The sequence below is a fragment of the Eretmochelys imbricata genome, chromosome 4 (assembly GCF_965152235.1).
Source record: "Eretmochelys imbricata isolate rEreImb1 chromosome 4, rEreImb1.hap1, whole genome shotgun sequence".
Classification (NCBI taxonomy): Eukaryota; Metazoa; Chordata; order Testudines; family Cheloniidae; genus Eretmochelys; species Eretmochelys imbricata.
Window position 1 is genome coordinate 77766132 of NC_135575.1, and position 24873 is coordinate 77791004.

Sequence of the window (24873 nt, forward strand, 5' to 3'; positions counted from 1 at the left end):
CTAGCTCTTAGTTATCATTATTTGTTCATATCTTTTATTGTTACATTCAGCATCACATAGTGAGAAAATATATTCACCTGTAACACCACTGCTGTTTCTGACCGTTGGTATATTTCATTCCCCATCCTCCATTCTCCACTTTTCCCTAATCACTTTACATTTTCCTGCTTCTAATGCCTAATTCCCACTACCTATTTCTCTTTTTTTAAAAAACTTTTTGGCTGTAGTTTCTTGGGGACTAAAGGTGGCTCTCCTTCATCTCCATCATAGTTCCTGATGATATAGTGCAGAATTTAGCTCTCAGTATTCAAACTAACATGCAGAACATCATCAAGATTCATACTCAGGCAGCATACAAAGGACAGTCACAATCTTGTTTCTGTACATCAGATTTCACATTGGTATGATGCAATAATTCCAAAGTTGAGTGACTTGGGAGTTAGTCATTCATCCATCTTGTTGCATTTTCTAGAGTGTGTTTAATGAAATGTTGTCCTTCCCCAATCCCCAGTCCTTTCCCACACAATACTGTATGTGTCCTCTTACTCTTTGTTTTGGCTATGGTCATGGCAGAGAAATTAAGCTAGGAATATTGCCAAATATGTTGTTTTATATGGATATATAATATTTGTATTACCTCTGGCTCACATTTCTTGGGATATGAGAGTGATAATCTTTGTCTCTTGAGGTTGTAGATTAAATTAATCTTGACTGCAAAGCTTCATAAAGCTGTGCAATAGACTTCTGGACAAAATATCCAAGAAAGAACATGGTGGTATGAATCTGGTCCAGCCACAGAGATTTTCAAAGGTTCTTTGGAAACCGCAGAATGATTACATGATAGTGGATGTTGTCAATCTGTAATATTTAGTCCATGCCTGGGGAACTGAATGACTCTCTGTATTTAGTTTTGAAGGCTACAATTTCATGTTGGCCTATTGACCAAGAAAAGTAGTATATGAGGCTCTGGTTTTATGATTTTAAGAGGTCTGAGGGAGGTCTATACCATTTCTAGTGTAAAGAGATGTACAAAACATTTGGGGTTTGATTAGCAACTTTTTTGCTTTCCTTTTTGCTATGAAATACATTCTCCAAGTTTTCAAAATAAATAAATCTTAGTGTAATATACTTGCTCAATACATTTGGATGTAATTTAGTTCTGGAATGAATTTAATGCAATTATATTTACATATAAATAAAGTACCTTTTCTTAGGGTTTGGGTAGTGTAGTGATCTAGCATGATCAATAACATAGTAGAGGAGAGGAAGGCAAAGAGAGGTGTAACCCAATGTAAAAAGACATTAAAAGGAAGACCCCAGGCTTTCAAGAGGTGGGGGACATGACCACTAGCTTTTTCAAAGAGAGAGGCAAGAAAAGATGGCTACTGAGAAGGGAAAAAACGTTAAGATCCAAGATGGGCAAGGAGCAAAATGACTCTGTGCTCTTTTACCAGTCATGAGGATGACACAGATTTCAAAATGTTCTCAAATGTGCTCAACTAGCCAATTGTAAGCAGTAAAATGAAACTACTTAATATTTTCCAGCTCAGCAAGTGATATAGTGCATGCTTTGTAATAGTCTTGGAATTTGCATCTGAGATCAGCTGAAAAAGGGCCAGATTATGGCTGTACTTTATACATCCATGCAGGAGAATAAGAGGAAGCAAGACTCTTGCTCCTATGCTACTGCAATCTTTCGTCATTTGCCTTCAGTCCTCTTAGTCTGATGTGACTTTTATAATCTTCAGACCTCTGCCTCTTCCTCCCCTTCTCCCTTCAGAGCAGTTGGAAAGTGTTTTCCCATTGTTTATTAAAGAGGAGTGTGGAAGTACCAATACATGTTCTACTTTAAATAGCCTTTGCTCCAGTAAGTTTAAAAAAATATAGGAAAAATACTTCCCTCAATGCCAATTGATTTTTAAAGTGAGTTGGGCCTGAGTATAGAAGATTTTTGTAATTACATTTTTTTTAATCAATGGCAAAAAATTACATAAAATAATCAAGGTCATTTTGATTTTGTTAGTGAGTACAATATTTTCAGAGGTCCTGAACACCTGCTTCCAATGATGTTAATGGAAGTTGAGGACTCAGTACCTTTTCGCAAATCAAGTTGGTAGCATCTGTAGTGAAGACCAGCCACTGATTTCACTATTCTCATACCAATTTTATCACTCATATATACATTAGATAAAAATGAACTATTATTTCATTTCTTAGGCTGACATATTTATTTTTTATTCTGTTTTTCCCCCTCTCAAACAGTGCAGTGTAACTTTTACAAAAAAAATCTCAGAGTCTATGAATTTATTTGTAATCATTTTAAAACATCTGTATATGGTGACAGAACACAGAACTTTGAAAAGGGAATCTTGGACACTGGGTGGCCCCTTGTAATTACAAACGAGCATAGATATTATTTTATAATTCATTTCACGCTGGCTAATGAACAACTCTGAACACAAAGCAGTACATTTTTCTGACTTCTCATTTTCATAAGGCCTTCAATGCTGCTTTAGCTACCATTTATATCCAAATTCATGACTCACCTCTCCCACTGTTCTATGTACTGAATTCCTTAGAATTTTATATCTGGTGACTTATATTCTTTAAAACTTTTAATTTGTATTTTTTTTAAAGGAAAATTTTTCCAATGCCTGTCAATTTTGAGTTGATATCTATTAAATTAATTGGTGGTTAAGTAATAGAGGTATTAATGGAGGAAGCATTCACCCTTGAATAAATCGTAATAGGTGACCTTACATTCAGAATTAATTTCACGTATGTCATAGTTATAAATAAAATATAGGTTAAAGTACAATTACCATACAGAACATCTGTTTGTTGATGTTATAAATATTTTTATATTCATGATACACAAGTATATCAAAAGTACTTCCATTCTGAAAGGTATATTGTTTTTTGTCAAGTCACAGGCATCAAATGTTCTTCAGAATTATTCATGTAATTTCTTAATGGAACAGATTCCCAAGAGGGACTTGCCTGCTAAACTGCCACTATAGGCTGCTGAGCCCAACATTTAGGGTATATCTATACTTAAATGGCTACAGTGACACAGTTGCAGCGCTTCAGTATAGACACCACCTACACCGAGGAGAGGGGTCCTTACGCACCACTGGCATTTACAAAACACCACCTCTGTTGATGTCTAATTCTGCAAGCACCTAAATTCTCAAGGCGCCTAAAATTCTGCTGGTGAGCATGTGCACAGCCACCTCAGTACTGATATGCTTGAGCAGCTTGCCGTCAAACTCATGCCTAAGCCCCAGTGGGACTCACAAAGTAGGGTCTCCCTTCTCTACTTTGCCTATGGGATCCAACCTGGTAGAGCTCAGAGGCTGCCTTAGAACATAAAGTCTGAAATGGATCAGGCCCCACGCAATATAGAAGATGCAGTGATGATGGTGTTCTCCCTGTTACCCAACAGACCAGTGGATAGAGTACTCACCCAGGATGTTGGAGACCCAGAGTGAAATCCCTCCTCTGCTTGATGTAAAGCAGAGACTCACCTCTCAAGTGAGTGTCCTAATGACAGGACTATGGGTACTCTGGGGTGAGTTGCTCTCGCTTTCTCTCCTGTCAAAGATGTTCCACTTTGTATAAAATACTTAAATATTTATCTTACCCCATATCACCAACTTTGTGTGTGCAACATCTGAAACTTAATATGGTGATGTATGTCTCAGACACATTTTCAATTAGGAGCTGTTGGCAGCTGATAAGTTAGAGTAGCCCTGAGGCTTCTCTAAATTATTTAGTCTAGCAATCGTTTCACTCAGGATTGTGGGGCGCATAGAGATGGCTTGGATCCACATTTCCACATTCCTCCTACCTCCCCTGCCATGAGGAGCAGTGATGGAGTACTGTTCAGGATCAGGACTTGTCTTTTTTTAATGTAAAAAAACCCTTTTTTTTACCTTAACACATGCAAAACATTTTGAATCTTATGAGTTTTTTTAAAGCAAAAAATATTCAGAATTAATGTACAACTGTATTGTTGGAAAAACTATTAATTTTCACAAAGGTTTCAGACAAGATGTAGAAGCAGATTTTTATGCTAGGCTATAGTCATTAGCAGCAGGAACATCCATGGGAACATAGACACATAAATGTGGGGATTGAGGGTTGATGTTTTATATTATCACAACAGAAATATGTTGAGATGAGCTACAAATCAAATATAAAAGCCATACAAGTTGAACAAAGTGCATTCTTTAATTCTTAGTTCATACCAAGATCCTACATGCATGCAAAATTTTGTGCAGATTAAATCCTATTTCCTGTGTGCCTGTCTTAAATAGGGCTAGAATTGGAAAAACAAAAGTAGAGGTATTCTCTCAGCCTCTGCTTGTAAAGCAAACTTTGCATGTTTGTTACACCAGCATTAGTTAGGCTCCCTAAAATGAAAGAGGAAAATTTTAATTTAAAATGAAAGACTCATAGGGCCAGATCCAAAGCCCCTTGAAGTTAATGGGAATCTTTTAATTGATGTCAGGTGGTTTTAGATTAGGCTCATTGTTAGCCAAATAAAAAAGAGAAATGGTTATCTACTGTTGTTGCCCAACTACCTACATTGGTCTTTGGACTCGTCGGGGCTGGTGCTGCTGTTCCATCCAGTGGAATGGATTAAACTATGGAACAATAACAACCACCCAAAGCTGTACTTTCTCAGTTGGAGCCTGGTCTCCCACTGAGGTTGCCTGGTCCAGATCTGTTTTCCTGCATGGCTTGCATTCAGTGAGGCTCCAGTGCCCCTTGACACTCCCCCAGGTTTAGCTCCTCCATGCTGAGGCTCTGATACTCCCTGGCCTCTGCTGAACATGACTCACCCTTGGTGATTCTTAGATGCTTCCAAGCTCTTATGGGCTTTGCTTGCTCTTAGTGCAATATGTCTAATGCCCCTTTGGGATTGGCAGGCTTGTAGGTTTCCCAGTTGTTGCTGTGCCTTGAGGTTGCTACTTGTACAGATAAACCCTCTGTGTTACAGGGACATTGCTGTTCCTGCCTATGCCTGATGCCCTTTTGGGCAGAAATGCTTGTTACTGCTGCATTACCTAACAACCAGCACTCATGGATGGCTGCAGGAGCCAAGCCCAGGGGAGCTGTGCAAGTGTTTGGCTCCTACCAGAAGCAGTTGGCAGTAGCAGATGAGGTCTCTCTCTAGGGACCCGTCAGATAGGTAAGAGCTGGGCTTATAGATAGGCCAATTACATATGTATTTAATATCACTGGGCCTCTAATTGACCAGAGGTGTGGTTGACAATACAAGATGGCTGCTGAATGGGAGCCAGACAGGAATTTGGCTCCAGGAGTGAAGTAAAATGTCAGTTGGCCAAAAAGAAGTGGGTTTCCTCTTAAAAGATGCAAACAAAAATAGGTACACTGTGTTGTAAAGGAAATGTTACAATATTTCAAAACCTGTATCCCCCTGATATAGGAGTTGTAGGAAATGGAACTCAAGGTATTAGAAACAGCTGCTTATCAACAAACTGTATTTACTAGTATGAACAAATGTAATGACCCTCACCTTGGTAATCAGTGGAAAGTGAACCAGAAGGCCTCCAGAGCTAAATCATGAACCTTTATAGTTTGAACTAGGAGTCAAGGACTACAATCCCTAAATGTGAGCTGTAGCAGCCACATCCTCCTGGGATCTAAGCACAAAGGAGGATATGGAATATATATTGAATAGTGGGTTACTTAAATATCCTGTAAATGTTTAGGGGCCTAATTATGCTGAAAATTCACTGTGTATGGGCCACACAACCAGGCCTTTTTCACCTGCTCTCCTGTTCATTGAGCACTAGAGTATTGGGTTCTCATTTAGCTATTAAATGGCTTTTACACTCTTAAGTTCAGCATCTTCAATGGGAAGAAGTAGGTGGTATGCCATATTAGAATCAAGATGCATTTACCGAAGTAGGGTGCACCTTATTGAAATCAGTGGTGCACTTTTTTGAAACCAGTGAATTAGCTTGTATGTAATAAACTAGTTTTATTCATGCAGCTAGAAGACTTAGACCACTACCTTATGTAACTGAAACATATAGTACAAATCTCAATACTGACAATATATATGTAGAGAACAGCAATCACCATAAAATGTATCTGCCTATGCAATTTTTTAAAAATGAATTATATTTCAAGTTGGTATTGTACAATCAGATTAAGTATTTGGGGATTTAAATTGTTTTTTTTAACTAAGAATCAATCTTAATCTTGTAACAACAAACCAAAATAGTGTTTGTATTTTACCTTTGTCAAGTTTACAGTTTTTTAACCCAATGATACATGTTTTAGCATTTATTTGCCTCTCTTTATTAATTAATGTACATCACACATAAAAATGCTATGTTTTAAAAGAGTGAAGAAAGGAAACTCGCTGTAATTACTTGATTAATTTGAATACTGTCAAATTTGGCAGTCATACCTACAATGCAGAAACAATCCTGTAACTGTTTGCCATCCCCCCACTACACTGACTGACTAAGAGGGAGTTTTCTCCTCTTCACAATAAGAGGAAATCTCATTTGTTAGACTAAGACTTTTTTAATATTCTCTTCATAAGCACTACTTAAAGATAAATCACAATGCCAAACACTGGTTTAATGGGGAAAAAGCATGACCGAACGTGGGAAAAATGTACAATTTGATAAGATGAAGATCATTTTCTTCATCTCCATTAGTTTTATGTAACCTATTTTTTAAAAAAAGAATATTGCAGTTTGCTTTGTTGAACTGAGCCCAAAGTCCCATAATGTGTTTTCAAGAGGCTTTTCATGTTTCATCTTTATACCACAATGGAACATGAAATCTTGTAACTAAATGATTCTCTATCTGCAATACTGCAGTGGGTTTGACCGTTCCCTCTTCACCCTTGTCCAAAGTCATCTGTTTTGTTCCTTCTGACAGTTTAAAATACAAGGGGGAAGATTAGGGGATTTGGATCTGATATCCGCGTCCCAGATCCTATACCACTGCGATTTATGGGAAGTTTTCCATTCACTTCACTGAGCATAGGATCAAGCCCTGAGTGACTGGGTAACATGTCCATAAGCTTTGTGAATTACTGTGATAGAATATAATGAAAAAATAAGGGATAAGCAATGTTTCTCAGCTATGCTTGGCTGGCCTATTTCTAAATTAAGATGATATAAGCTAATATTATTTTTTAGTCAAATGTCTAAATACTCTAGACATATTATATTGACTTGTATAAGAGATTGGAATCAGTTTAATACTGAACAGGCTCACATTTGCAGGAAGAAATCCTAGACTTGCAATGGACTGTATCTGATTGTAGGTCCTTATCCATTCAAATTCTATGATTCTCTAAGATGAATGAAATATTTCTATATATGTTTTTGTTCATACTATCTTTTTCAATTCTTATTCACGTGGCTAACTAAGCTACGTAACTGATGCAATTCTTCACAGAAGTGCACTGAAGCTACTATCTAAATGTATCAATATTTTCTATCTGGCAATATTCAGAATAGCGGCTGTGTTAGTCTGTATCCGCAACAGGAAAAGGAGTACTTGTGACACCTTAGAGACTAACCAATTTATTTGAGCACAAGCTTTCGTGACAGCTCACGAAAGCTTATGCTCAAATAAATTGGTTAGTCTCTAAGGTGCCACAAGTACTCCTTTTCTTTTTATCTGGCAATAGGCACTTTAAATTAAATTTAAAAAATTATGTGGAGGAAGGGTGGTCATTTTTAAAAGGGCACAGGAGTGGAAACCAGAAGGCTGGGGTTCCATTCCTCGTGGGCCCTTGGAAAGTCATTTATCCTCTGTGTGACTCAATTTCCTATTCTGTAAAATGGAGATGATTCACTCTTGTGACAAGGGATTAACTTCGTAATGCTTGTTAAGGATTACTTTATTAAGGCGTGTTAAAGCACTTTGAGATCCTGGGCTGGAAGATGCCATAGAATGCAAAGTACTACTTTTAGTATTGGCTTTGTTGAGGTTGGTTTACAGCATGTTTTGCCCAGTCATGTGACACAGAGTTTTCTAGAGTACTGTGACCCATTTGGATAAAATGAACAAAAAGAGGAAAATATTGTTCTATAGCAGATGCAAAAATAGAAGCAAGACAATAACAAACATTTTATAAAGCTGATTAACTTTTATTTATATGGCAATATTTCAGCTATCACTATCCTCAGTCCACAATGTTACAATAGGAAACTCTATTTAAACTCCCATTTTATTCCAGGAAACTCAAGTGAATTCTCAACGGGGTGACTTTGTGGCATCTTCTTACAATAAGAAGAAGTAGAGAATTAAGCACAGAATTGCACGTGTGATAGATAATGTGATTTACGGGCTTAAATGTTCTGTTGGAGTGTTGTGGGTGGATGAAACTAAACACACACTTAAAATAAGGATTACAGAACATAAAAGTGCCATACAAAGACAGGACAAAATATCACCTGTGGCCATACATTTTGTTGATGAGAAACATGAGGTTATATCCAGGAGGATTTTTTGGAATGCATCACGTGGGAAAGCAAAGTAGAAGTAGTGACAAGAAAACTGAGAAGAAAATCCTGTGGGTCCTTGAAGGGCAGATATTCAGTGGGGAATTCAGACTTCATTGAGAAGGGCTGTGAAACGGAAAGAAGAATTTTGATCCATTATCCCTGGAGGAAAAGAGTAGGGAATAGAATTAAAGTGTAAAGTATATGTGTCCTAGACACACAAAATATCAATCCATGTAAAGATGGAATTAAATTTCAGAATACATATCAGCAATTTAATGATAAAACACATTGCATGGATGTTCTAATTATCCCAAAATAAGGTGTTTTATCAGGGTTAAAGTTACACTCAAAAGAAATCCAAATCCAATAATGTCAAAATGAGTAGTTATGGCACCCAAACCACCTTAACGTAGTGTCAACATGAGGGGAGAAAATATGAAGGAAAATAAAAAAGTCTTCAAAAATGAGTTCAGTCTAATCTGGGACCACAAACACCTGAATCATAATCATATAGCTCTTGCATAGCATCACATCGAGGTAGAGCTACAGTTGCGTGGGTTCGTTAATTGAGCATTTCTTATAACGTTTGAACTTCCAGAGTATGTAATCCATGATTTTGGGATAACTACAATATCCCTGTAATGTGTTTTATCTTACTGGCATGTACTTTGATACTTAACTCCATCCTAAATAACATTTTTGTCTAGGAATATATCCTGAAATAATTCCTTACTTATATTTTGTACGCATTAATTGATGTCCGATGCTATATACTGGTTGTGGTCTGAATTTAGCAGGATAAAATGGAAGGTTAGGATTGTTTTCTGTCACAGTTATACTGTGGTCTGAGGGAGGATAAGGGTAATTGAAATGAAATATTAGTAATTTCATATTTATATTTGTATAAATAGTGTCCACGTACTTTTACTTTGTGTCACTGTAAGCTTTGGTGAACAGTTATCCACCAGAACTAAGAACACCATCTTTCAGATTGTTTGCTGAGAAAATAACTATGATTTGGAGCACTAACCTCTTCAGTTTTAAAAAGAGAGTGCACAGTGTATGAATGCCTTATGCACATATGTGGTATTATTCATAAGTTCCTGGAACCTCCCAAAAAGCAGTCAGACTCAGGATACAAAGAAAGCTTGGAATCCGTTTTAGCTGAGAGAAAAGAGGTTCATTATTACACTGACTCCCAATTTCTTTTATTCAGAATGGAAATCTGTTAAGTAGCACATACGCTGCCAGATCCTCAGCTGGTGTAAATCCTCTTCATGGGCTTCAGTGGGGCTATGCCAGTAAATCAATATTGACACATTTAGAAGGAGAATGAGAGAGGTCTGTAAGAGGTTTTAGAAATCTTTGTACAATCATTTGCCGGGAGCAGGGGCGGGAAAGTTGAAGGTGATGTATTAGCAGGAGAAGATAAAGATGATAGTAACTAAACAAACAAAAAATAGCTGGAAATTTAAAGGGAGATGCATTGAAATATTGTCTGTGACTCTGGCAACAATGCCTTCAGAAGAAATTGAATCTCATTCTTTCATTTTTTTTTAAAGATTTGAGATGAAAGGACTCAAAATACAGCAAAATGAGGTTATGTAAGAAGAATCTGACTGAGAACTGGAGATCCAAAAGATGGCGTAAATGGACACAAATAACTAGACAGAACTAAATTAGACTCATTGATCAAGTACATCTTGTCAGGTCATTGTCACATTTTTCTGCTGTCTGTGATTCAGAGTGACTCAGAAGTACAGGTATTTGGGATCTGGAATGTCCTGTTTTTATATGTACAGCATATGGTGAAACAACTTCAAATTATTTTACTGTATAGCAACCTACCACAAGTCAAAAATTTAAAAGTTCAGATATTCTAGAAGAAGGAAATATCCAGAAAACAGTAATTCTGAAAAAAAACTAATGGTGGTTGTCATTTAAATAGTTATTAACTTGCCATGTGGTACGGTGGCAAACCCCCAAATACTGTTTTTTACTTTGGGGCCACATTATGTCATTGGGCAGGGAGATGACAGCTCCTCCCCTTAAGACTGATGAAAATTCACCTAGAACATTGCTTTAAGTTATGGGCACATCAGTACCAAAAAGACAGATGTAGATAGCAGGAAATTCAGCAGAAAAATAAAAATGGGGAAAGATCTTGACCTATGTGGAAAGAAAATCTCTTACTTAGAAGGAAGAAAAAACTTCTAAATATATTTAGGTGAGAAAATGATGAATGGAGAGAGAAGTTTCTACAAATAAAGATGAAAACCCAGCTGAAGAAGAGGAAATTTTTTATGGTTGTCCAAGGGAGTAGACCTTGGAGTAACTTGTATGAAATTAAGAAAGGGAAAACATAGACTAAATATCAGAGAATTTCTCAGGCCTCATCATTTGTAAAAATTAATTCTTGGACAGTGGTGGAAATGCCATTGTTTTGGATTATTTTATAATGGGCAATATAACACAGGAGAATATAGTGAAGGAAACCATTCTGCATCAACAGGGAGATGGACTAGATGACTTAAGAGGTCTTACTTTGTTTTGTAAAGCACATAAATAAGGAACTGATTTAGGATTTTAAGGTCAACCTAGGTAAAGATTTTTTTTCATTAGAAAAAAACCGTGAGTTTTTCATGGTGCACAGCCCTCCCAAGCACTCTCTCCCTTGTTTTGGCCCTACATAAGACGTAAGTGCCATAGCTGTCATCTGAGCCTTGGCGTAAAGTACAGGATTATCTTGCTAGATCTTCAAGATCATGCCTAAAATGAGTGGGCTATGTTGAGTTCTGCTGTTTTGAAATATGTAGTGGGGCATTCCATCTTTGTATTCTTTGGAAGATACTCTGGATACTTTAACAACAACGTATGTTTCTACTCATATGTCTATTTACTAAGTTCACAGTGACTTGTTGGAAATTGGCAGGTATGTTTCAAGTTTAGTGGTCATGAAAAGTATCTAATTTTGGAACACTTCACAGACCAGCTCTAACTATGTCAGTATTGTCTATAAATAGCAGACATGCAAACAGGCTATGCCTGTGCCTCCCCAAAAAACCCAAGTAGAACCAAAATCCTTTACATGTGTTCAAAATAATATGTTGTGCCAATTTCATCCTGAAGTATGTATAAGACTTCCATGAGGACCGGGTCAAATTCAGAGGGGATAGAATTGGTGATGTATGTTGTATGTCATTTATAATTTAAGAGCCATCAGTGACTGTACAAAGAAAATATATCTTGCACATTGAAGACAGATGGAGGTATAAAAGGGAAATAAATTAAGAGGGAATATAATTTTAAGATAAGGGTAATTTGTCATCTCTATTTAAAGTAAACAAACTATGTAAGTTAGGGGCCCATTTTGCCTAAATGACTGAAGATTTAGACCAAGATTTTCAAATTTGAATACTTAAGAAGTTAGACTCCTACATCCATGTTTAGGCACCTAAATTTGGCCTTGTTTTCAAAGGGGTTGATCATCTGTAGCTCCCATTATCATCACTGAAATTTGTAGGTGCTCAGCGATTTTGAAAATTAGACCATTTCTATTTAAACATGCAAATATTGATTTAGGAATGCAACTGTAGCACCCTGTTCTGAAATTTTTGGCCTCTGCAAATTCTATCAAGTATTACAGTAGAGCAGGATAGAGTGTTTTGAGGTGTCATTGAGTAAAGCAGAATTAATATTTAGGAAAAGCTTTTCTTTGTCACGTTCAAGACAAAGGCAGATATTTGTAGAAACAACTCTTCAAGAGAGGATATAGAGTAAACATAGCTTCCCAAATTCAGTACAACATCATTAATCCAAGTAGTAGGTTGAGATATGCATAAAATATTGAGGGTTTTACAGTTTTTGCTTTTCGTTGCAACAACTGTAGGAGCATGTGGCTTTTATTCTAGAAACTGAATATACTGGACAAATATTGTCACAACTACAATTTCATAAGTTAGTAACTTGCTGATTTGCACATAACATGAAGAAGAGACTACTACCTTTTAAGACTTGCTTGTAGACTCTAAGTGGTTTTAAATGTTGTGTATATTTGATTTTCTATTATACAGCTTCAGGACTGGAGTCTCCAGTCGCCAAATTCATTTAAACTTAAAGTGGCCAGAGATTTGTACTAGAGAATTCCCACTGAGTAGGGGGATTCTCTGCTGACATAAAGTTTGTGGAGGTAGCTCTGCTGCATCTTCTGGTGCTGCCTCCTTTACTGGAATTTTGCTGACTGGTATAAGGCAAAGAGTAAGGAAAAGGGTCATGTCCGAGAAGAAATGACGGAGTGGGGGGTAGTTTAGTGAGGCCTCGCTACTGGAAGACACCCACCTCTCTAGTTTTAGCATAAGCCAGGGCTGAGTGGCTGAAAATCAGGGAGCGCCCTGTTAGCACACCCTCTGCAAGGCCCATGAGCTCTCGTCAGAGGCAGTGAAAAACAAAGCTTTCAGCCTTTATTATCATCATGTATACTCAACAACACACACAGGCTTCAATAAGGTTGAAGCCCAATTGTGCCAGGCACTTTACTGTCCTATAAAATTACAGTAGAAGAAACACGACATAAGAGGTTGGTGAAACATAACAACGGATACAGGAGGTGGGCGGGATCATGAGTAACAATAGGATGTTTTAGCAGCAGTAGCTCTAGTCACAATAATTGTGACTTTTTGTGTGCCTAGCTACTATCACTATGGCAGTTTTGTGTATGCATCATGGCAGAGGCGAATTTTAACGAGGGATCTGAAAAAGGATAAGCTGAGGGCTTTGCTGGGATTTTTTCCTAGTGGTAGTGTGAGAAAGGCAGCATCCATGTCTGATGGATCAATTGCTGGGACGATGTTATGATAAGATAATAGAATCATAGAATTGTAGGACTGGAAGGGATCTCAAGAGGTCATCTAGTCCCCTACACTCATGGCAGGACTAAGTATTATCTTCTAGACCATCTCTGGCAGATGTTTGTCTAATTGCTCTTAAAAATTTCCAGTGATGGAGATTCCACAACCTCCCTAGGCAGTTTATTCTAGTGCTTAACCACCCTGACAGGTAGGAAATTTTTCCTAATGTCCAACCTAAACCTCCCTTGCTGCCATTACTTCCTGTCTTATCCTCAGAGGTTAAGGAGAACAGTTTTTCTCCCTCCTCCTTGTAACAATCTTTTATGGACTTGAAAACTGTTATCATGTCCCCTCTCAGTCTTCTCTTCTCCAGACTAAACAAACTGATTTTTTTTCAATCTTCCCTCGTAGGTCATGTTTTCTAGACCTTTAATCATTTTTGTTGCTCTTCTCTGGACTTGCTCCAATTTGTCCACATCTTTCCTGAAATGTGGTGCCCAGAACTGGACATAATACTCCATTTGAGGCTAATCAGTGTGGAGTAAAGCAGAATAATTAATTCTCAAGACTTACTTACAGCACTCCTGCTCATATATCCTAGGTTGATGTATGCTTTTTTTTGCAATAGTGTTACGCTGTTGACTCATATTTACCTTGTGATCTGCTATGACCCACAGATCCCTTTCTCTAGTACTCCTTCCTAGGCAGTCATTTTCCATTTTTTGTATCTGTGTAACTGATATTTCCTTCCAAAGTGGAGTATGTTGCATTTGTTCTTATTGAATTTCATCATATTTACTTCAGACCATTTGTCCAGTTTGTCCAGATCATTTTGAATTTTAATCCTATTCTCCAAAGCACATGCAACCCCTCCCAGCGTGGTATCATCTGCAAACTTTATAAGTGTACTCTGTATGTCATTATTGTGACGGTTTGCCCGCAGGGTGCCACCTGGAACGGGGGTACCATTGAGCCCTCTGACCCACCAGCCTGGGCTACCTCTCTCACTGTGCTGTTGTGAAAAGTTGAAAAGCCCTCCAGCCTGCACTTTCACCAGCATTCAGACAGGTAGAGACACGCCCAGCTGAAGTTACATGCAGGCTTTCTAAACACCAGCCTCCCAGCCTAGGACCCCAGAGCAGTACCATCCTTCCCTGGTCATATCTGGCCATTATATGGGTTTAATACCCGATCTGCCTCTCCCTCAATGTGAAGAGGGCTATGCACACTTGTCGTAACCAAGCTGAGATTTTCCCCAGACCCCTTAGTCAAATGTACTCTGGGATTAAAACATAAAATACATTTATTAACTACAAGATAGATTTTAAGTAATTATAAGTGATAGCGAACAGATCAAAGCAGATTACCTAGTAAATAAACAAAAATGCAAACTGAGCTTAACCTACTAGATAGGATATGAATTAACAAATTCTCACCCTGAGTGATGCACAGGCTGGCAGATTCTTAAGGCACAAGCTGCCTTTGATTTGTAGCTTGCATTTCCCAGCTTTTCATACACAGGGTAGAATTCCCTTTGGACTGGGACAATCACTTCCCCTAGTTCAGTCTTTGTTCCTCAGGTGTGTTTTGTAGGGAGAGTGAGGTACCATCCTGATATCATTTCCCCCTTTTATATCTTCTTCCCACTTGGTGGAAAGCTTTTGCTGTGAACTGGGTCAAACAATTCCTATTGTGTAGTGTTATTTCTGAGAGGTTTCTGTTGTACACAGTTCCTGGGGTAATCCTTGAGCTTGTGTGCATTTTCACAATTAGCCATTAACATTGTTTGGCCTTTTTTACTGTTGTACCTGAAAAGCTGCTTGTGGGTGTTTTCAACCTCACAATCTGTTTCAACAACACATACATAGCCAAACTTCATAACTTCACATAGAACGATAGCACATACAATCCAATGATATATTAATGTTTAGCAGAGCAAGACTTTTGGAATGATACCTCACAAGGCATACTTTGTATAAAACATCCTAATTATGTGATAGTGGTGAATAAGGGGGTGCCAGGGTGTCACAATGATTTAGATATTGAAGAGACCCAAAACTGATCCCTGCAGGACCCCACTTGATAGGCCTTTCCAACTTGACTGTGAACCACTGATAAGTACTCTCTGGGAACAGTTTTCCAACCAGTTATGTACCCACCTTATAGTAGCTCCATGTAGACGGTATTTTCCTAGTTTAAGAAGGTCATGCTAGACCTTTTCAAAAGCCTCACTAAAGTCAAGATATACCACATCTACTGCTTTCCCCTGTATCCACAAAGTTGTTACTCTGTCAAAGAAAGCTATTAGGTTGTTTTGACACAACTTGTTTTGGACAAATCCATGCTGACTGTTACTTATCACCTTATTATCTTCTTTGTATTTGCAAATTGATTGCTTAATTATTTGCTCCATTATCTTTCTGGGTACTGATGTTGAGCTGACTGGTTTGTAATCCCCCAGGTTGTCTGTCTTCCTTTTTATAAATTGGCACTATATTTGCCCTTTTCAAGTCCTCTGGAATCTTTCCTGTCTTCCATGATTTTTCAGAGATAATTGCTAATGGCTCAGATATCTCCTCAGTCTGCTCTTTGTGTATTCTAGGATGTATTTCATCAGGCCCTGGTTACTTGAAGACATCTAATTTGTCTAAGTAATTTTTAACTTGTCCTTTCCCTATTTTAGCCTCTGATGCTATCTCATTTTCACTGGCATTCAATATGTTAGCTGTCCAATCACTACAAACTTTTGGGGTAAAAACTGAAACAAAAAAATCATTTAGTACTTCTGCCATTTTCACATGTTCTGTTATTGTTTTCCCCCACCTCATTGAGTAATGGGCCTACCTTGTCCTTGGCTTCCTCTTGCTTCTAATATATTTGTAAAATGTTTTCTTGTTACCCTTTATGTCTCTAGCTAGTTTAATCTCATTTTGTGCCTTTGCCTTTCTAATTTTATCCCTACATACTTGTGTTGTTTGTTTATATTCATCCTTTGTAATTTGACCCAGTTTCCACTTTTTATAGGACTCTTTATGAGTTTCAGATAATTGAAAATCTTCTGGTTAAGCCAGGGTGGTCTCTTGCCATACTTCCTATCTTTTCTACGCAGTGGGATAGTTTGCTCTTGTGCCCTTAATAATGTCTCTTTGAGAAACTGACAACTCTCTTGAACTGTATTTCCTCTTAGACTTGCTTCCTGTGGGATCTTACGTACCAGCTCCCTGAGTTTACAACAGTCTGCCTAGGATGGTAAGTAAAGCTAATTTTTTTTAAAAAAGGTTTATAAGTAAAGACAAGAAATGTTACAAAATCAGAGTAATGAGTCAGGAAGATGATCTTAGCAGCAGTATTTTGGATGGGTTTGAGGGGGGTGAGGTTGCAGTTAGAAAGGAGAATGACGTAGTAGTCTGGAAATGAGATCATTAGAGCTTGGACAAGAGTTTTAATAGTGTCAGTAGAGAGAAAAGGTCAGGTATTGGATTTGCCTAACTTTCTGTGAAAGAGGAATCATAGAAATGTAGGGCTGGAAGGGAACTTGAGAAATCATCAAGTCCAGCCCTCTGCACTGTGGCCGGACCAAGTAAACATCTCTGACAGGTGTTTGTTCAACTTGTTTTTTAAATACTTCCAATGATGAGGACTCCATGACCTCTCTTGGAAGCCTATTCCAGAGCTTAACTACCCTCATAGTTAGAAAGTTTTTCCTAATAGCTAACATACATCTCCCTTGCTTCATATTAAACCCATTGCTGCTTGTTCTGCCTTCAGTGGAAATGGAGAACAATTGATCGCTGTCCTCTTTATAACAGCCCTTAACATATTGGAAGGCTGTTATCAGGTCATCCATCACTCTCCTTTTCTTAAGACTAAACAGACCCACTTTTTTCAACCTTTCCTCATAGGTCTGGTTTTATAAATCTTTTATCATTTCTGTTGCTCTTCTCTAGACTCTTTCCAATTTGTCTGCATCCTTCCTAAATTGTGGTGCCCAGAATTGGACACAGAATTCCAGCTGGGCCTTTACCAGTGCCGAGCAGAGCAGGACAACTACCCCCTATGTCTTTCTTACAACACTCCTGTTAATATACACAAGAATTATATTAGCCTTTTTTTGCAGCTGCATCACATTGACCACTCCTATTCAGTTTTGGTTCACTGTAACCCCCAGATCTTTTTCAGCAGCACTGCCACCGAGACAGTCATTTCCCATGTTGTAGTTGTGTGCAGAGAAGGAAGATAGTGTGAAGTCAGTAGAGTAGTGGAGAGGAGAGCTTAGATTTGAGTCCTGCAAAACTCAAGTTGTTGCTGTGCAGCAGCAGTTTTGCTTTTAAAACAAATCTCCAGTGAAACCATCTTTCCTTTGTGTAATAGGGTCTAACTGAATATACTGCCCTCTAGGAGTTCTCAGAAATTAGGTGACTTCTCAGGTAATTTTGGTTTACTTTGGTATTAACAAACAAATTTATGAGATGGATTAGAAAGTTTACTAGGTTTCTTAATTTTTCTGAGTAAAGTAATGAAAGGCAAACATTATTGCTTTGGACAGAGATTTAATGACGGAATGATGGCATATCTTCTAGTAACTATAAATCGTATAGCAGGTAAATTAACTTACCTTTTGTTGAATGCAATGCCAAAACAAACTCAGTTGAAGTGGATGCCTATTTCCCCATCGGATTTATTTTATCTGAAACTGAGATAATAAATTGTTGAAGTGAAGCCAGAAAGACAATCAAGGTAATCACAATGCCAGACCCTTAAACAATTAACTTCTTCTATTATATATAAGTTCATATTTGGCTGATTAATTGACTTTAATATATTTTGATGTTTTATTCATATTACACCTTTTGATTATGGCTATCCTGACAGGAATAAATGGGTTCACAACATAAGAATCTGATTAAATGGCAACCTGGATACAAATAAACCTCAAAACATAGAAACGAAATATTTAACTCTGCTTGAACTAGTGTATTGTAGCCCTTTTTACACTGCAGCTAAAAACTGATATAAGAAAAGAAGCTTCTAAATACAAGCACAGGACAATTATTGTGATCAGTCATCTTCTCAGCGTATGAGAATATATCCATATTTTCAATCAACAGGTCATTTTTTAAAGCTTTTCCTGTACCTAACCAAGACTTTGCCATTCCCTTCTGGAGTAGACAGTTGTCAAAGATTCACCTGGCAGTCACAGGATATTATTTCATTAATTTCTAGTGCCTATCACCATGGGTGTTTCCATTACAAAAATAAAAACAGCAATTATGTATGCCTTTTTGCAAACTTAAATAAATTGGGCCCTTCATCATGCCATGAAAGTCATTAGCCTTAGGTTCTGATAGACTACAAAGACAAATGTATTCTAAAGAGGAGGGTCTGCAACTCAAAGAATCCTGTCTAAATCTCCTGTCACTTACACCAGTTTTACAGTAGTGTAATTTCATTGAATTCACTGAGGTTATTCCTGGTTTAAGTGAAAGGAGGATCTGGCCTGGAGTGTTCAAAGCATCTATTCTTATCGTAAAAGGCTTCCAGATGATCTTAACTGCAGAAATAGACTTTGGCTTGGGTTCCAGGTAATTTAGAGGGTTAAATTATCACCAGCAATACAAACTACATTCAGATATAGAAATGAAGCCAATTCTGACACTTAAATGCAGTTGTTATTCATTCACAGCAGCCTGCTTCACTTAAGAAGTAAGTAGCTGCACTCTGAACCCACTGGTGCTTCTTGGTGGACTTCAAGGGTAAATCTAAACAGAACTCATTACAGTCATTAAACCTGGAAGGAACTTTTATTTAAGCTGAGAGTTTGTTGTGGCAAAAGTATGGAAGACCGTTGCAAGGTCTGTATCTGAGAGGAGATGTTAGAGTTTCTCATCTAGCATATTGGGTAAAATACACAGTGGGCCACCCCTATCTGAGACCATAAGCCTCATGTGGAAGGTTATAGAGGACTCCCAGGACACATACTGTTTTGGTTAAAGGTGATTATGTAGTACACCCTCAATAGAAGTTGCAAACCCCTCTCTCATCCTCATATTCAAATGGAATGTAACTCCCTCCAACAAGAAGAAAAGGAGTACTTGTGGCACCTTAGAGACTAACCAATTTATTTGAGCATAAGCTTTCGTGAGCTACAGCTCACTTCATTGGATGCATACTGTGGAAACTGCAGAAGACATTATATACACAGAGACCATGAAACAATACCTCCTCCCACTCCACTCTCCTGCTGGTAATAGCTTATCTAAAGTGATCACTCTCCTTACAATGTGTATGATAATCAAGTTGGGCCATTTCCAGCACAAATCCAGGTTTTCTGACCCTCCGCGTCCCCCCCCTCCCCCCGCCACAAACTCACTCTCCTGCTGGTAATAGCCCATCCAAAGTGACCACTCTCTTTACAATATGTATGATAATCAAGGTGGGCCATTTCCAGCACAAATCCAGGTTTTCTCACCTCCCCTTCCCCCCCCCTTTTTTGGGGGGGGGTGAGAGTGAGTTTGTGGCGGGGGGGCGGAGGGTGAGAAAACCTGGATTTGTGCTGGAAATGGCCCAACTTGATTATCATACACATTGTAAGGAGAGTGATCACTTTAGATAAGCTATTACCAGCAGGAGAGTGGGGTGGGAGGAGGTATTGTTTTATGGTCTCTGTGTATATAATGTCTTCTGCAGTTTCCACAGTATGCATCCGATGAAGTGAGCTGTAGCTCACGAAAGCTTATGCTCAAATAAATTGGTTAGTCTCTAAGGTGCCACAAGTACTCCTTTTCTTTTTGCGAATACAGACTAACACGGCTGTTACTCTGAATCCCTCCAACAAGAATTACTTCAAACTTACCTGGGTTGAGAGGTAGCCTGTTTGCTTACATTAGGATCCCTATCTCAGTTACACAATGGGCGTGTAATGAGATTGTAGAATCTAGGTTTAAAAAAAACTGAGTGAGTCTTGCTAGCAGATAGATGCTGCAGCCCAAAACATTGCATGATATCCCTTTAGTGGCTTCCCGTACACATGGAAACTTACAGAACTTTACCTGCAAGAGCCCTCAAGGATGATGAGCAGTTGACCCAGCACTACTCCTTTAGCATATTTTGAAGAGGAAGGAGCAATTCCATTGAAGGTCCATTCTGACAACTCTAGCAAATATCCACAGGGTAGTAGATCATGGTCATCGGTATTAGAAGCTGTTGATGGATATACAGAATAATCATGGGCTCATTACCCTTGTGCACGAATAAAAGGAAATAACCAACTATGAAAATCACTACATTCTCAGTTTTATACCCAGAAGATATTAAAAAAATGGCTAATAGCTACAGGCCAGAGTATCAAAATACCTGAATTGCCCATGAGTGGCTCATAGTCCCATGTTTTGAAGTATCTAAATACTTGTGGAATACTTATTAAATTTCGAGCCAGAACTAGTTGTGGTTTCATCTTGCAGTTCTATTCTGCCCAGTTCTGATTTGAGCCTTTTCAAGTGACCACAGACAAAATAAAAATGGTCACAGACTTACACTGGTGTGTTTTTACTGCTATTTAGGGCCAGATTATGCTTCTCCTAAATCACATTGGACAGTAGTTGCTCATGCGACTAGTCCCTGGTGAGGTAAATAACTGCTCACTAGTGTGAGTAAGAGGGTCACAATACAGCCTTTAGTGATCTCCCCCGTCCCAGGCCCATTTTGTTACCAATTGCAGGGAAGACAATTTTGAGTGGGTATGGTGAGGAAAATACATTAAAGATTGTGAGGCACTCAGATACTACAGTATTACAAATAAACGGATGAGCAATTTTGGGGTGAAACTTCCAGTTGCAGAGGAAATAATTCCCCAAGATGTTTCTTAAAAGTACTGTGTATTTTCTGGCTCTCCACTCAAAATAATCAGTGATGAGACAAGCAGGAAACACAATGAAAATAATACAAGGAAACCTTTTCATCAACACCCATCCCTAAAGCTTCATCCAGCAAGTCATTGTTTTGCTTTTCTAGGGGACTGTTCACAACACAGCCAATGTGGGAATCTCTGATTTTAAACCAAACCAATGAATAATTTTTTCAAACTGACATAAGCATGTTAAGTATTGCCAATTTCACCTCTATTAAAATATATCTTCTTTTTAAAGAACTGCATGTTTATATTACAAGCTCCCTATCTCTCTCTCTCACACACACATACATGCGAGCACACGCTCTTCATTGCACATACTGGATGTGAGATAACTCAATGGATACCAGCACAATGTGACAAACACAGAGATTGTTTATGTAATGCATCAGTCCATAGCTGAGTCTTTAAAGTATTATTTTGAATTGATCCAATAATACTCCGGGTACACCAGCCCTTTGCATTATTAAGCCCTCAGATCTCTCTTCTTGGAGTAAAATAATGTTTTACCAATATTTTAGCTTATAAGGGGGGAATTGGCTTGCTTTATGTTTCTAAGATGAACTGGCCTTAACTGTCCCTTTGAAAATGTTTGCAACTCTTATTCTGATTTGAAAGGAAATATGAAAAGGAGTCTAATTAACCTTAAGGAGTGTAAATCACACAACGCTGTATTTGTTTAAGTAGTCAGAGTTACGTGATAGGGAGGAGGCAGGATATCCTAATCATCAAACCACTTTCCCCTATAATTATGGGCCCTAATCAGCACATTGTGCTCACTCTTTACTCAAGCAAATCTCTCACCAGTGTCAATGGGAGTTTTGCCTGAGGAAGGACTGCTATCCTGGGCCCTGCAGCAACGATCACACCATGATCTCTGTATGTATTGTGAGTGCATAGATAGAAAAGAAGCATCAGAATTCACCCTAACACTAGTTTCCTCTGTATTAAACTAAACAGTTTATTAAATGTGACAGGCATTTTCAGGGATTTCTCAAAGCCTTGGCTATTGCTGCTATCTGCCTACAGGAAGCTGGGTTTACCAATATGGACCAGGTAGCCTCTCCCCTCTGCAGCACGTGGATAATGGCGAGCATGCAAAATAATGAGACAATACTGATGTCCATTGTGGATAGGGATGCCTCTTTAAAACCTTAGCTGATGTTTCTAGGTTGCTTCAGCTCCACCAGTGCAAGCATGTTGGAAGCCCTCGAGTAGGATGGCTGCTACTGGCATTTTAAGCAACCTCTCACCTAACTTGCTCAGGGCAAGTCTAATCAGCTTGGTGCTGAAAATGGCTGTCAGAGATCATCCACATTGATTCCCAATGTTGTTTATACCCGTGGAGCTTAATTGGTGCTAGCAATGGTGGCATTTTTTAAAAAAAAGATCCCTAGTGTAAGCAAGTTTATTGACTTCAGTAGTCTTGCTCCAGATTTACAGTGGTCCAACTGAGAGAGAAAACTAGCCCATTTACTCCAGAAGATCTGCCATTCAGCCTAACTGAATAACTAGACATAAAATTCAAGCCCAAAGTTTAGTTATGAAATTACTTTTCAGCCTCTGAAGAACATAGTAAATCACATAGGCTATTCATGTTTATTTTTTCACTACTCAGCACAACTACAGTAGGAGTCATCTGTATCCCTAATAAGAGAAGAGAATAAAATAATTAAAAAAACATTACTCTGTCTTTGCTCTTATTTCTGGTGGGAAACAATGCCTTTGACACCCACCTATCTAAAATTGCAAAGCAAAATTCTCCCCAGAGGCATATACATGTGCAACCACCATTGACTGCAATGACAGGTAAATAAATACGTATACCTGAGAAAAGACTTCATCCCTCATTACAATATATTGTTCAACACTCACATTTTCACACACACACACTTCAACTACAGGCAGAACAATGCTGTCCTCCTTGAGGCGCTGCAGTGACTTTTTTTTTCCTGCCATTGTCTGTTGTTGCTTTCTTGAGCAGCTGCTTTGACATATTGTGATATTTCTTTCTCTCAGCTTCTTTTAAAAAAAACCCAACAAAACCTCCTTTTTCCTAAAGTTGACATTTGGATTATATTTGCCCATATCTGCACATTTTAGACAACTTGATGTAGATATATTTACTTAGACCAAACTTTGGGTGTCCAAAATTAGGCTTTTAAATTCATATTTATCCACCTAAATAGAGATGTCTTTTTTTCAGATAGTGCCAAGCACCCATGAATCACGCTGAAGCCAAAGGGAAATACAGGTGTTCAGCAACTTTCAAAATCAAAACACTCTTATTTATTATTCCCTTCTATATTGATGCAAGTAACCTTCTTCTTTGCTGATGCTTTGATGTTCTCTCGTTCTTTGTTGATTCTGGTTACTCCATGTTGATGATTTTTTCTCCTTGCACTCCATTAATGCACTGTTGCTATCAGTAGAGTTTACTGATCTAAGAAGTGGATAGGTTGGGATTGTTTCGTGTTGCTGTCATCAACGACAGTACAGCCGTTGGAAGGACTGGAAGGGAGACTAGGGAGTACTAGAAGGGGAGCTCCTTTAAGTGACTCCCATGAACCTTTACAGCAACACTTTCCTAGTAAAGCCAGTGTACATCTTCTCCTTATCACATGCACTTTACTTACAAAGAAGATGATGAGGTTCCTTGGCTCTCAGTAGGGTGCTGTGAAGAAGAATACAGTAGGCTAGTCCCTGTAGAAATGTATTGCTTGCTTGTTTACTGACCTCCTCCAGCCAATAAGACAGGCTGGTCATTAGTTGAGAAAAAGTTTAAAACAAGAAAAAAAAACCAGTTTTCAGAGTAGCAGCCGTGTTAGTCTGTATTCGCAAAAAGAAAAGGAGTACTTGTGGCACCTTATAGACTAACCAATTTTTTTTGGGGTGTGTGTGGCGGGGGGGGGGGAAGCAATCCCAGTTTTACAACCAACTGTAAAATTAGTGCTCCCACTGAAGACAGTTGGTTTATAAGGCTGAATTTGTTCTTCAGTATTAAAGTTCCATGGTGTAATGAATGTCCTGTGTGTCCCATATATTTCTAGTCATGTCCCAAATGTCCTGTATGTATCTAGTTGCTATTGAGATGTTTGCTAAATAATTACACAATAAAAAAAAGTTACTTTCCTAGTTATTGACTGAGAGAGTGATGAGTCAGTTATAATAGATGCAAGTGAAAACTTATGACTGATTTTTGAATGAATATGCAAAACCAGAATAACACAATCTCTTTTAGTAATCCAGGACTTCAAGTCTGGCACTATGGTGCCAAAAATAAAGCCTGTGAAACTGAATTCATATCACCGTAGATATCAAATTCCAGGAAAGCAGCTTAAAGTACAACTTGTATTTTACTGACCTGTTTTCTATTGTTAATCTGAGTTTGCTCCTGGAACTGCTCTTTAATAGATAATGCCCACTTTTCAATAATACCTAATCAGTTTTCCTTTCTCTGATAATAAATTACACTAGCCCAGTGTATTATCAGTGACTGTAAGAGAATGTGTTTTTATATATATAATCTCATTAGAGTAACAGTTTCCTAAAGAGTACTCCCAAGGAAGAAGAGACCAAAAAAGTTGATTTAATTTGAAATCAAGGACAA

The 24873-nt window shown here is 38.2% G+C and overlaps 1 long non-coding RNA gene across 1 annotated transcript; it reads right to left on the reverse strand.

Moving 5' to 3' along the window:
• Nucleotides 1–17974: 17974 nt before the first annotated feature.
• LOC144264119 (uncharacterized) lies at nt 17975–20541 on the reverse strand. Its single transcript, XR_013345954.1, has 3 exons — nt 20407–20541; nt 20211–20291; nt 17975–18050 (listed from the first exon to the last, which is right to left on the reverse strand). It is a non-coding gene; the product is annotated as an uncharacterized LOC144264119 (long non-coding RNA).
• Nucleotides 20542–24873: the final 4332 nt, after the last annotated feature.